The sequence below is a fragment of the Danio rerio genome, chromosome 4, assembly GCF_052040795.2.
Source record: "Danio rerio strain M-AB ecotype USA chromosome 4, GRCz13ab, whole genome shotgun sequence".
NCBI classification, from domain to species: domain Eukaryota; kingdom Metazoa; phylum Chordata; class Actinopteri; order Cypriniformes; family Danionidae; genus Danio; species Danio rerio.
This window is the reverse complement of record NC_141024.2, coordinates 36,037,551-36,050,997: the sequence shown is the minus strand read 5'-3', so window position 1 is coordinate 36,050,997 and position 13,447 is coordinate 36,037,551.

The window sequence follows — 13,447 nt, the reverse complement described above, 5'->3', positions numbered from 1 at the left end:
TCACAACTAAATACATTTGCAAGCTAGAGTAAATGAGGCAACTTTAATCGCACGTACTTACACTTGAGAAATGGAGGAAGAAACCCATCCTGACATGTTCATCAGTAAGTTACTCTTTACTGATCCTTCCTTTAACAAACGCAGATGAAGTATTCTTTGTAGCATGTAGTTTCCAGAAGTTTCCAACTGCTTGGTTATAATGCTGAGGTTTCATCTCTGGGTAGATACTCGATATAATATCCATCTGCAGTGTGACTTCAATCGACCGGCATGTTTGTGTGCTCTTTAAAGAATTTCAGAAGCCTCCTTAATGCTTTATTCTTTGTCGTTCTGTTGGACGCTGCCGGCTCAGATATTACAGGTAAGTGCTGGGATTGAATGTAATGTAAATAGAGGTTCCAAAAAACACTTAACACATGATTAAGCATAGTTTAAACATTTTGCTTTGATCTTGAATAGAGGCCAGTATATCTGTTAGGTTTGAGAGATAATCGTCTAGACTCTAAAAGACCACGTATATCTTGTCTGCATTTTCTGCATCCTGACATGCTTGTTTTTGTTGTTGCTTTGTTTTTTTCTTGATTCATTTTTTTTTTTTTGATCAAGCAAATGTGTCCTTCTCTGCCTGTTAAATGAGTTAAATGAAATGAATCATGACATTATATAACTTTGAGGCGTAATGGATAGAGCAACAAACAGAGTTAAACAACCTCTTTTGTGGTCACAACAACACATGTTATCTTTTGTTTGACCAACAATTTCCTTTTCTTAAACAGAATTATTACAGAATATTTCACAACTCAACGTGCAGTTAGAGGGATACAAAGTTAGCGTTAGGTCTACTAAAACACATAGTATATATTTTGTTATTAATTACATAACAAGAAAGAAGCCTTTAATGGGGTAGAAAATGTACATATTTGCTCACCTGGGTTTGAAGGGAGTTAGCTATTTCTCTTTAACTTTCTTTTTTAACTTTCTGTATGAAACATCAAACAGACACAGGTTCTGCTGTCAAACCTCCACTAGTTTTTCCTCCATTTCTTGGGTCAAAATAAACCGAAAATGAGCGCTTTTAACTTCTCCCCCAACCTCCTGCTGGCCTGCAGGTATTCACACTAGAGTGAATGCTGCTCTCTCATTGGCTGTAGGCAATCGCCAATGTTATTTTCAGTTAAATCCCATTTTAGACGGCATGATTTGAATTGTCGACAGCTCCAGATATTTAGATGTTTTATTCCAAATATCGCACTGGCATCGGCAACTCATCAGCGATTCTCTCACATAATGTTATGATGCATGAATGTGCCCCATGCAGGTTTTTGCATCTTGTTTATAAACACTGTGAACAGCAGCTACACTATTTATTCTCTTTATTCTCTATCTTCACCTGGGGATACTCATCCCGAAACCCCCAGAGACTTTGCAGTGCCACTGATGCAATCCAAGACCAGCAAAAAGATGATCCCAAGGTTTCCATAATCCTGGACCAGGCCGTATCCTGAGCAGCTGCTGTGGTGGTCATGGAGGAGTGGAGAGCATGAGACTAGAGATCTGCGCGGGACTAAATTTTGAATCCCGCTCCCCCCGCACCCGCCAGGTTTTAGCCGGAACCCGACCGCTCCCGCTTATATTAAGCACTTGATGTCCCGCTGCCCGACCCGCCCTGTTTTCTATCCGCCGCGCCCAATCCCACTAAAGAGCGGGGGGGGAGAACAAAACCGAAAATCACCCAGTTATACAGTCCAGACAGCCTATAACAAGCTGTCTGTATAAACACACACACGCACAGCACCAAGCACACACACACAGACAAAGCTTTCTCATTCGCGCGCGCCCTCTAACACACACTCATAAGCACCAAGCACAAACACAGGCAAAGCTCTATCTCTCATTCGCGCGCACACACACACACACACACACACACACATTCGCGCGTGCGCATACATACACACACACACTGCAACAAACAAGCTAAACACAGCATCGCGCTATTTCATTTACACACATACATAAGCGTGCTCACTCGGGAGTCGAAAGCGATATTGCTAGACAGCCCGCTCCCGCCCCAAACTAAACCCGTTACCGACCGCTCCCGTGATTTATTCGGAAATGTATACCCGCGCCGTAGAAATCGGTCCGCGGGAATGCAGACCTCTACATGAGACTGATTCCTGTGACGCTCCAGGGACAGAAGAGTCTTCGTTGAGATCCAGCATTCTCCAGCCTCCGGCGCCTAAACTGCAGCTCTGCACAGGACGTTTGGCCATAGGAGAAATAGTCGTGCCCAACTGAGCCTGGTTTTTCTCAAGGTTTTTAAATTTTTCGCTTTTGTCAATTGGTGAAGGTTTTTTCCTCGTCGCTGTCGCCACTGGATTGCATGGTTCGGGCCCTGCAGAGCTGCGCATCGATGGATTTGCTCTTCAGTGTTTGAACTCGCAGTAGTGACTATTAAAACACACTGAACTGAACTTAAACTCTGAAATCTGAACTGACACTGTTTTAATTTACTATGATCTTCTATGTGAAACTGCTTTGACACAATCTACATTGTAAATGCACTATACAAATAAAGGTGAATTGAATTTCCATATTTTGGGGATTTTAGCAAATCTCACTATAGTTTTTTCGAAAGTAATCCACTAGGATTTTGCATAACGGATTGGATGAAATTTTTAAAATGGGGTTTTCAAAATAAAAATAATAAGGGATTACATAATTAAATTAATTAAACTTGATCAATTAATCCAATCTTGGTTTTGAGAGTTTGGCCTCATGAAATAATCCCCAAAAAGCTGTCAAAATTGAAAAATTCAAGAGTTCACACTTAGCTGATGATTAATTATAAGCTTGTTTGGCATGCTGTCCCGGGAGAGAGCCCTGAGCTCATGAGATCCTCGAGCCCAGGGCTCCCTCCCGTTGCAAAGCGGGAGGGGAGTTTGAGCTCAGGTAGATCTCGAGAACTCCCCAAAAATGCCTTTGAATAGCTCGGGACAGCAGCCGCGTATTGAAGAGCCCCCCAAAAAGCAGGTGTAACAAGCCATATCCGGCTGCTGGATATAGCGTTGATAGCTTAGGAAGAGAAGCTTCTAAGGGAGCAGAGCAAAGTAGACTGCTAGAGCCTAGGCGGGGTGAGGGCAGGGCTGGATTGACTCCGCGGGAGTCAAGGCTCAAATATATACACCCCTGCGGGGGTGGGAGCTGGGGTTAGTTTGCTCAAGCAAGAGTCGGGAAGATTTGGGCGGTGGAGACTCTTGCATGAGAGGGTGGGAGGTGGCCAGGGCCTGAACTCCGGCGGGAGTTGAAGTCGTTTTAGTCGCCCCTGCGGGAGCTAGAGCTGAGGATTGAGGGCCTAAGCGTAAGGAAGAACATAGCGAAAGAGTGACGCTGAAAGAAAGACAGTTAGCGGAGAACTCAACGCTGGAAAAGAATTGAGGAAATAGGAGGGTAAGGAGATAAGGGGCAAGATCAGAGAAGGGTAAAAGTAGCGGAAGCACTCACGCTGTAAGGAAGAAAGAAGGGGCAAATAATTGCCAGGCAGAGAATCTCAATGCCAGAAGGAAGAAAAGGAGAATATAGAAGTATATATGCATATATAAATATATATGAATATATATGGTTATTACATGGTAAGGGCCGGGCATGGGTGGTGATTGACTCTTGCGAGAGTCGAAGCTCGGAGCGACCCCTGCGGGGGTCAGAGCTGCTGTGGGCATTTTCCCTGCTGAAGTCTGGGAAAGGGAGGGGGTGGTGGAGACTGCAGCAGGAGGTGGCCGGGACTCTTGCGAGAGTCGAAGCTCGTTTTAGTCACTCCTGCGGGAGTTAGAGCTGAGGATTGATGGCCTATGAGAAAGGAAGAAAAGAGAGGGCGGAGGAACTCGACGCCAAAGGAAGAAAAGGAGAGAGGGAATAACCTGCGTGCGTGAGCATGCACGTGCGTCTATTCCTGTTTCGGCATGTGCATGCACACGCATCGGAACAGGTATACATCGGATATATGCGTATAACATGCGCATACATACCATTTCTAATGGCCTGGGTGGGGCGGCGCAAATGGTGACTCTTGCGAGAGTCGAAGCTCAGCGCGACCCCTGCGGGGGTCAGAGCTAGGGGGGGGGGCAGTAAGAGTCGGGAAGAGGGAGGGGGTAGTGCAGGCTCTTACTGGGGGTGGTAGTGAAGGGGTGGCCGGGGATGGGCTAGGGGTGACTCGCGAGAGTAGAAGCTCAGATTGGACCCCTGCAGGGGTCAGAGCATGGTGAGGGAAGGAGCATAGCAGATTGAAAGGAAAGTTAATAGCATACATGCAAGCTGCACAACATGTAATGCCCATAGGCTCACATACTCATTTGCTTGCACGTGCATATGCATACCTAGACGTACGCCCACACCCATATACATATCCACGTGCAAATAAGCATGTATACGTGTGCAAACGCACGCTGTATCTGCGCGAGCAACCTCACACGTTCCCATGCGCACCCATACACAAGCACACACACACACGTACTCCAGCCTACTTAGGGTCGAGCTCGTACCCCTAGTTGGAGTTTGGAATTTAGCTGATTAGGGCTAGCTGGGCTGTCTTGAGGTGGAATCGGCTGAGGCGAATGTAAGCTTTGAAGGCATCGGAGGACCAGCGGCCTAGGGTCTGGATTTGGTGCGAGGATAGACCTTTGTGAGCTGCTGTGGTGGCTGCACCAATTCTAAATGAATGCTGGAATACAATTCGGGGGAAACGCCCGAAAGGCGAAGGACTTCTTTCAGATGTTTTTGAAACCAAAAACGGGTTACTGGACGGTTAGCGTCATCAGTAAAAAGTGGGGCATGTGGGTCTGACTCCTTTGCTCTCCTTGAATGGAGAAAGGCTAGGAGAGTTTGGAATGGCTGTGTGGGGGAAAAAATGTTAAATATGTAAATAAAATGCCCTTTGCTTGTCTGATCTGTTTTGCTTTGCTTAATGAAAAAGGCGAGTGTTTCAGCATTCAGCAGTGTTAGATCAGATATAGTGGGGTGTATTGCGGGATTGAAATTGGATGTGATAGCCATTTCTGAATATGACTCAAGGGTCCTTGGTGCGACAGCGTAAAGGATCAGAGATATGGAAGTTTTATGGCAATATCATTTGTGAATAGAGTGGAACAGGTGTTGGATGCTGGTCTGCTTCTGGTACCAAGAGCCGAAATTTCTGGAAAAGAAAGAGAGAGAGAATCAGCAATTTGATTTTTGCAAACTGGAACATGTCTAGCAGTCATAATGAATTGCTTTTTGGCTGCCGTCCAAACGAGGCGTCTTAGTAAGGGCATAATTGGAAGTGCGTGCGAGCGTCCTTTATTAATGCAATAAACGGTGGCTTCGTTGTCGCAATGAACGAGAATGCTAGAGGCGGACCATTCATCTACCCATAAAAGCACTGCTGCGACTGTGGGGTAGAGTTCGAAAGTGCAGATGATTGCTGATTTCTGGGTAGACTGAGCATCTGCGGGGGCCACGTTGAAGTAAACCAGTGACCTTGATAAAAGCCGCCGAACCCGACTGAGGGGGCAGGGTCAGTGAATAAATTAATATCCACCGGGGAAGAAATTAGGTCGCTATAGAAAAAGGAACAGCCGTTCCATTGCTTAAGGAAGCAGATCCATAAGCTGAGTTCATTGCGACTGGGTTTAGAAAGATATATGGTATCTTCTAAACCGGGGACCGAGGAGGAGAGCTGAAGGAGGTGAGTAATAAACGGGCGGCCTTGGGGAATTATGCGCATCGCGAAATTGAAATGCGCGAGAATAGATAGCAGTTCGCGTTTGGTGCATGATGGTTTCTCGAGGAAAATTTGAGATAAAGAGATTATACGGTCAATCTTTCCTTTGGGAAGGGATGCTTGAAATTTATTCAAATCTAAGTTGATGCCCAGAAATTCTATGGAAGTGCTGGGATCGGCTGTTTCTCCTCTGCGAGGGGGATGCCTAGATTTTCGAAAACCTTTTGGGTGATCGATAGGTGTTTAGCTGGGGGTGAGAAGGTAGGGAAATAAGGAGAAAATCATTGAGGAGATGGATGATATGCGGGATTTCGTAGTTATTAGATAAAATCCAGCATAATGCTTCTTAAGCATATCGAAAATTTTAGGACTACTTTTGCAGCCGAAAGTTTATCGGACTGCAAAGTAAAATTGTGAGCGCCAATGAATGCTAAAAAGGTGCCAGAAGTCTGGGTGAATTGGCATGATTTTAAAGGCGGATGAAATGTCGATTTTTGCAAGCCAAGCATTGCGGCCAGCTAAACTGATGAGCGAAATTGCTTGGTCTATATCATGATAATTCAGCGAGTATTCGTCTGATGGAATGGTGCTGTTAATGCTAGGAATATAGAATTGTGAGGAGCGGAGACCAATAATCAAGGGTTTTTGCTAGAGAATTCTCAAGTCGCAATGTCAATAGGACTAATAGAAGAACGCTGAACAGTGGGGCAAGAATAGTACTATCATGAGTTTATTATCGATTCTTTTTGATTAACGAATTCGCTGTTGCAGGTTCGGTAGTCGCAGATTGTAGATTGGAGCAGAATAAGGTTAAGGAAGGGAGAGCTGAAACGCCCGGGTTAGATCCTTGGGTTAGATCTGAAATCAGGAATCAGAAGTTAGTATCAGGGTGACAATGCAATTCAAGCAATTTGAGAAATATGGCATCGTGGATGTGAGCTATGTGAGTGGAAATGCATCCTTTATGTAGAGTGTGATTGTATTTGAAGAGCATATAAAATGTAATGGGTTGGATGAGGGTCAGGTTCTGCAGCCAAATGTCATGGTCTTTTTATTAATGCATGGTCTGATAGCTTGATGTCGCTACGTGCAAGGATGGTAGAGGTGAGCATTCATCCCCCCACAGAATGGCAACTGGATGGAGAGCTGAGGATAAGGGGTATGGTTGTCTGGTGGTCCTGGAAGTGTTTATTGAAGATCCGTTGTCAGAAATGTCCGCCTATTCATAGCAGCCAATCAGGAAGTTGTTTGTTGCTGTTTCACATCCAACTGACTTGCCATTATAAGCTTACATAAGACACTAGTGTATGAGTAAATGAGTCACTGGTCTAGTGTAATTGGACCCCAGTGCTCTGTGTATAATTTATTTATTTTTTTATTTTTTATTTTTTTTTTATTTTTTTTTTTTTAATTGCTAACATCAAACTCTGAACTCTATAAGACTTCAAGGGCGGTGTCACCACTTAGTAAAACTGTGAATGGAATGTTAGTAATTGGCTTTACTTTAATCCATGAATAACATTTGTTGGTATCTTAACTTCATTCACAAGCTTGTCTGGTCCAAATTCATTCATAAGACTTGCAACAGAGTCAAGAGAGAGGGCAGGACCTTCTCCAGAGAGCTTATTGGGTGGTGACGCTTCTCCTTACAGCTATTGGCTTAAAGGAGAGCCAGTCAAGCGTGCCAAAGGTGAAAAAGCCCGGCGGCCATTTTGTTGATCAAGTTCACCATTGTTTATGACTTGAGCTGTTGCTCTGCTGAACATTCCAGCAAACAAGCTGTTAGATGTTATGGATCAGTGGACGGGCAAGAGGCGAGTATCTTTAGTTAAAATCATTGTTTACACTAGTCTTGTTATTCAAAGATTTATAAATGTTTTAGTCTAAATGTTTGGTAAAGTTATTTTGCAAAGCTTCCCTTCATGTGCATAGCATGTGCACCGCTAGGAAAAAGGTAATGGTTCAGTTTCATTGCAATGGCTTTGGAGTTTTTGGCTGTCATTTGCTGGAGAATAGGGTTGAAGACACAGCAGATGCGTTGAAGTGGAAGGTTTGATGTTTGTTGAAGTCGTTGATGCAATTGTTGGAGTTGTTTTGAAGTAGTAGTTGTTGTTGCTGCAGTTGTTGTTGCTGCAGTTGTTGCTGTAGATTGTAGCTTGTAAATTATAGCTAGTAGCTTGTAGATTATAGCTGGTAATTTGTAGATGGTAGCTGGTAGATTGTAGCTGGTAGGTGATAGCTGGTAGGTGATAGCTTGTAGATGCTTTGGTTGTCTATGCTGGTTTAGAGTAGGTTTTTCAACGGCGCTAGCTACGGTGAAGCTGCCTCTTCAAAACGAAGATAGCAATGGAATAAACCCCAGGGTATTTATAGTAGTTTAGGAGTCATCTGATTGGATCGTAGTGAATTGGATAATGCGGGTCAGCTGCTAGCAATCATAAGCACGTGATCCTCTCGAAATTTGTTTATACATAAACTTCACAAAAAAAACTTTGTTCTGTCACTAATTGATTGTTTTAAGAATATTTATTAGTGATGCCTGCAATGATTACAGAATAACCAAAAAATTGCAAAGAATGGCAAGCACTGATTTTTAAATCACTTTCAACAATTGTAAAAAGAGACAGAAAGGGCAGAAGCTGAGCTTCGTCTGGCAAAGGAACAACTGACTCTGACCAAACTCCAGTAAATCAAGGCCAGACTTGAGATCCGCCTCCTAAAGGCTCTGCTCAGACATGCTGGTCTCTCCACATCAGATGAGGAAGTCTGAAATTATCCTGGAGGTTTTGACATTAAGTCCTTTTTGTAATTCAATACATCTATATTTGAAACTTGTTATAAATATCCTCAATGTACAGTGTTTGTGTTGTAGGTCTCAGTTGAGCGGACTGCTGGAAGACCATGGGTTTTATCTTGTTTTTAGTTTTTAGGCATTTACAACAGAAAAAGGTGCGTTCAACTTTATGCAGTGCTGCGCAGATAGATCGAAATCTGTCTTAAAGTGGTGCATGCTGGTTAGAAATTTTGTTAGGCTTGATGCTGCGCCGACGCCACGTGACTGTCACATGTGGCATCAAAGTACTGCGACATCGCTCCAAGATCAGACAACTGAATCAGACCGTGCAGCGTCTGAAGAGCGACAGCTGGAACTGCGATGACGACTCTGATATTACATGATTGGCCGAGTTCACCACATGACAACAACCACGTGTGTTTCAAGTTTATTATTGGACAACTTTCGATTCAAAAGTTTCAAAACAAACAATTCACTTTTCATGCCCTCTCTATCTTGTATATATCATGCTTATTAAAAGATATTAAAATATTAAATTATTAAAATTATTAACATTATTAAAATATTTTTACTGCAGTAATCATGTTTTGTTAAATAATTTGTTTATAAAGGCCAGATTGTTGGGTTTATTTTCTACCTTTTTTATACAGACTATTTACTGCATTTAGCTCCATGAACGATTTAAACGATATATTTTAGTGAATAACCTAAATATTAACTCAAATTAGTCTTAAGGACTTGAAATAAAATAATGATCATCATTGATCCTGATACCCTAAAGTTTTCTTGACAAATTAAGTTAAAGAACTATTTTATTAAATAATTATAAAATTATTTATATGATTATAAAATATATTTTATTTCCTGTCAGGCCGTTTATACACACATTGATGTACCTGCTTTTTCAGGGAAACCTCTACTAAGGGTGCTTTCACACCTACACTTTTGTTTCGGAACCTGTCTCGTTTCCCAGTTAGCGCGGTTCGTTTGGCATATGTGAACAGGGCAATCACGCTCTGTTCCACGCCAAAGTAATCGCTACGAGATCGCCTGAATAAGGCGGTCACGGCTCGATTGAAACAAACCCTGGAGCGGTTCAATTGCAGTGAGAAAGCGATCCGATCATGGTTATATCACAGTGTTTTATGGATATGTAATAGGCTTACGGCTATATGAAGAGAGAATTATAAGTAGGGCGGGAAGTTTCGCGAGTCTCCGGATGCCCGCAAACGAGTGATGATCTCCCGGTAATCTTGCGTCTCCCTCCCGGTCCTCAAATAGGCATCGTCGCGCACTCTTCTCACCTCTCCTCACTGCGGCCCCGTTTACACTAGTGCGTTTTAGTTTGAAAACGGCGTTTTAGATCAAAAACGATCCGCGTCCACACTAGCGTTTCACCTAGCGTTTTAGAAGTTATCTCCGTCCACACTACGCCACCAAAAACGTATATCACGTGACCATTCGCGCACTCTGGGCATGCGCGTCCTAGTATAAACAGGAAGCATGTGTCTCGCTCGGCATTTGGTTATTGTTAGTCAACAAACGCCGCTTGAATAATGAACGCGATGGCAAAGAAAGCAAGAGAGGTATTTTTGTGGACAGACGACGAGGTCGAGTTGTTACTAAACGTAACAAATGAATATAAAACGGCCATGGTTATCGAAAATGTCGACTGGGAGTCATGTCAGACTAAATACAACGACATACTCAACCGATTTTTGGAGAACTATCCGACATCGGAGGAAGCCATGGCTACGGGAAAAGATTTTCCTCACAAAAAGGAGGACATAACAAAAGGTACGTTGTTTATTCACTCGTTTTTAGTTTTGGCTTATAAATACTACAAATCCAGACAAACATATGTACATTTAAATGGAAAACTATTAGTTATGCAACAAAACATCTGTTGTGTTGTCGGGATGGAGAAAGGGGCTAGACCACGTGTCTTTGTTTGTATCAGTATGTGTTTGTTTTAATAATTATTATAGTCCAATATTAGAAACATCAAAACGATTTTAAGTCTTTTTGCTTTGAAATGTAGACTGCACACACACTGTCGTGTGATTTCTATTGTATAAATATATTAATGGTAAATATGAGAAATATACTATTCTCTAATCTCATGCTTACAGTATGGGTATTTTACATTGTTCTGGAAAACAATGTAAAAGAACAAATTTAACCAGTTTGTGTAAGTGTGTGTTTTTATTTATTTAATGCTTGCTATGTAATATTTTGTATTTATTTAAATGTGTATTTATTTATTATCTGCCCTTATTCAATTGGTTTGTGTTTTGTGCTTATAGGTCACGTGACAACAAAACTGAAATCAATACGCCTCCGTTATCGGCAAGCTGTTGATTGTGGCCGGAAAAGTGGGCATGGACGGGTGGTCCTACTCTTCTTTGAGCTTTGTGAGTCGGTTTGGGGAGGATCTCCAGCAACAGTTGCTTTGTCGGAAGGCATAGAGACTTCTTGCATTGGTTCAGAAGTCTCAGAACAGTCATCTACAGGGATGTCAATTTCTGCTGGAGAAAGTGTTACAGAGGGTTCTCCGTCCGCAGTAAGTGGTCATCGTCGCCAGAGACTTGATGCCACTCTCAGCGGGCACAGAACCGAAAGGTTAAAGCGCAAGCTCTCATCTGATGCCCTTGCTCAGGAGGACCTGGAACTGAAAAGACGCCTTCTTCAGCAACTCGAGTCTTCTGACAACGAGTTTGTTCAGATGATGAGCAAGTGGTCATCAACCATCTACCGCCTGAATACAAACATTGAAATGCTGGTGCAGCATATTGTAGGTTCGGGAAGCCGTGGTCACATGCCTCCTCCATCACCCCACCCACCATTTCCAAACCATTACTCATACGACCGCTTACCCACAAGAAGACCACTTGGAGAGTACAATCCACCAGCAGCACATACAACCCAACACAGCCCCTCGCCATATGGCGACTACACAAATTTGTAGTTTTTTTGTTTTTGTTTCAGAGTGTACATACACTTATGCAACTTATATGCACAGCTGTACATAGTTAAAAGTGTGATTTGTTTATAAATGTTTAAAGTATTTTGTTTATATTTTATTTTGTTTATATTTTAACTTTTACTGTATACATTTGATGTGTAATGTTTACTGTTTATGCCACTGTTTATTGTACTAACTTGCACATATTACATACTTATGCACAAACCAACTTGCACATATCTCTCTTTATATATATATATATATATATATATATATATATATATATATATATACACTTCTATAAAACTTATAAGTGCGCTTTTGTTTTAAAATGTTATAAGTGTTATATTTTCTTTGTATTTCATTTAAAATGTATAATTTTTTGTGTGTGTTGTGCAATGTTTACATTATATCATACGCAAATTATCTGTCAATAAACCACTTTCTATTTATTTTAGTGTTTATGTCGTTTTGTAATTAGATCTACGTGGTCTGTACTAAATGAACAGCAAAACTGAATGTTTTGTTTGTATTTCATTTTGTATTTATACTCAACACGCCTTAATGCTTGTGTTGCGATGTTTCAAGTTTACTTATATTTACTCTAACAAACAAATTATATTGTTTATGTAATCAGGTGTAATAGATACAAGCACACATCAAATCACTTTGTCATGACTTTATTTTGACAGTATATTGACATTGTAGTAAAAAGACAATAGTCATGATGAAAAGTTAATACAAATTTCAAACTTAAACATGTACATGCTTTAAAAAAAAAGGCAGACAGCTGAAATGGCTCAGGGGTCAAGAAATCTTGTCAATACGCATCTCACTCGTTTTCCTTCAGCTTCTTTGTCTGCTCTCTCAACTATTCTGTTGGATGGCTGAAAGTCCCTTTCATATTGTAATGCAGCATCTATGCAGTGTTCGTTTATGGGTTCGTTAAGCGTTTCACAGTAGTTGTGTAACACAAAGCACGCATAAATAACAAAAGGAAGATCATTCATATTTATGTCCATTGCCCTTCTCAGAGCCGCAAATCGTGCTTTCAAACGTCCAAACGCACACTCGATCACCATGCGTGCCTTGCAAAGTGATAGCCCATAGTACTGCTCTTGTGGTGTAACTCCGCCGTTTGGGTATTCTTTCATGAGATACGGCATCAGAGGATAAGCTGGATCACCCAGAAGAAACACGGAAACAGCCTCCTCATCATCCAACAACTTCTTAGGACAGGGGGGTATCGTTCCATCCTTTAGGTCGCTACTCAGTTGAGAATTGGCAAATATACGCGCGTCATGTACGCTCCCCGGCCATTTTACATTGACGTCCATGCAACAGTACTTATAGTCACACAATGCTTGTATATTCAAAGAATATTTACCCTTTCTATTAATAAAGTCTGTGGAGTTGGATAGAGGTCTTCTTATCTCGATGTGTGTGCAGTCAATTGCACCCAAGCACTGCGGCATTCCGTGTGTCCTATAAAAGTTGGCGACCAGTTCATTAACTTTGGCCTCTGTTTTCGGTGCCTTGATGTATTCGGGGCCCAGGGTGGTGGTAATAGCTTTACATACTTGTCGAATGATGATTGAAACGACCTGTCTGGACAGTCCAAATGCATTTGCAGTTTGTCTGATCCTTCCCTCGTCACTCAGATAATACAAGGTACACGCAACCTTTGTGAGTACATCCACTGGTGCCCGCAATCTCGTCGTCTGTCCTTCCACAAACGGACGAAGTTTTTCGCTGAGGTGGATCATGCCCGACCTAGACATCCGAAAGTTCTTATGCCAATCCTCGGGAACAACTACTTCACTTACAAACATGTCCCACCATGCACTGGTTCTTCCCGGTGTAATCCAAAATCGGCGTTCTAAATAGGGCTTACGTCGCTTGAAACGCGAGCAATTAGCGAGAGCTCGAACGATAG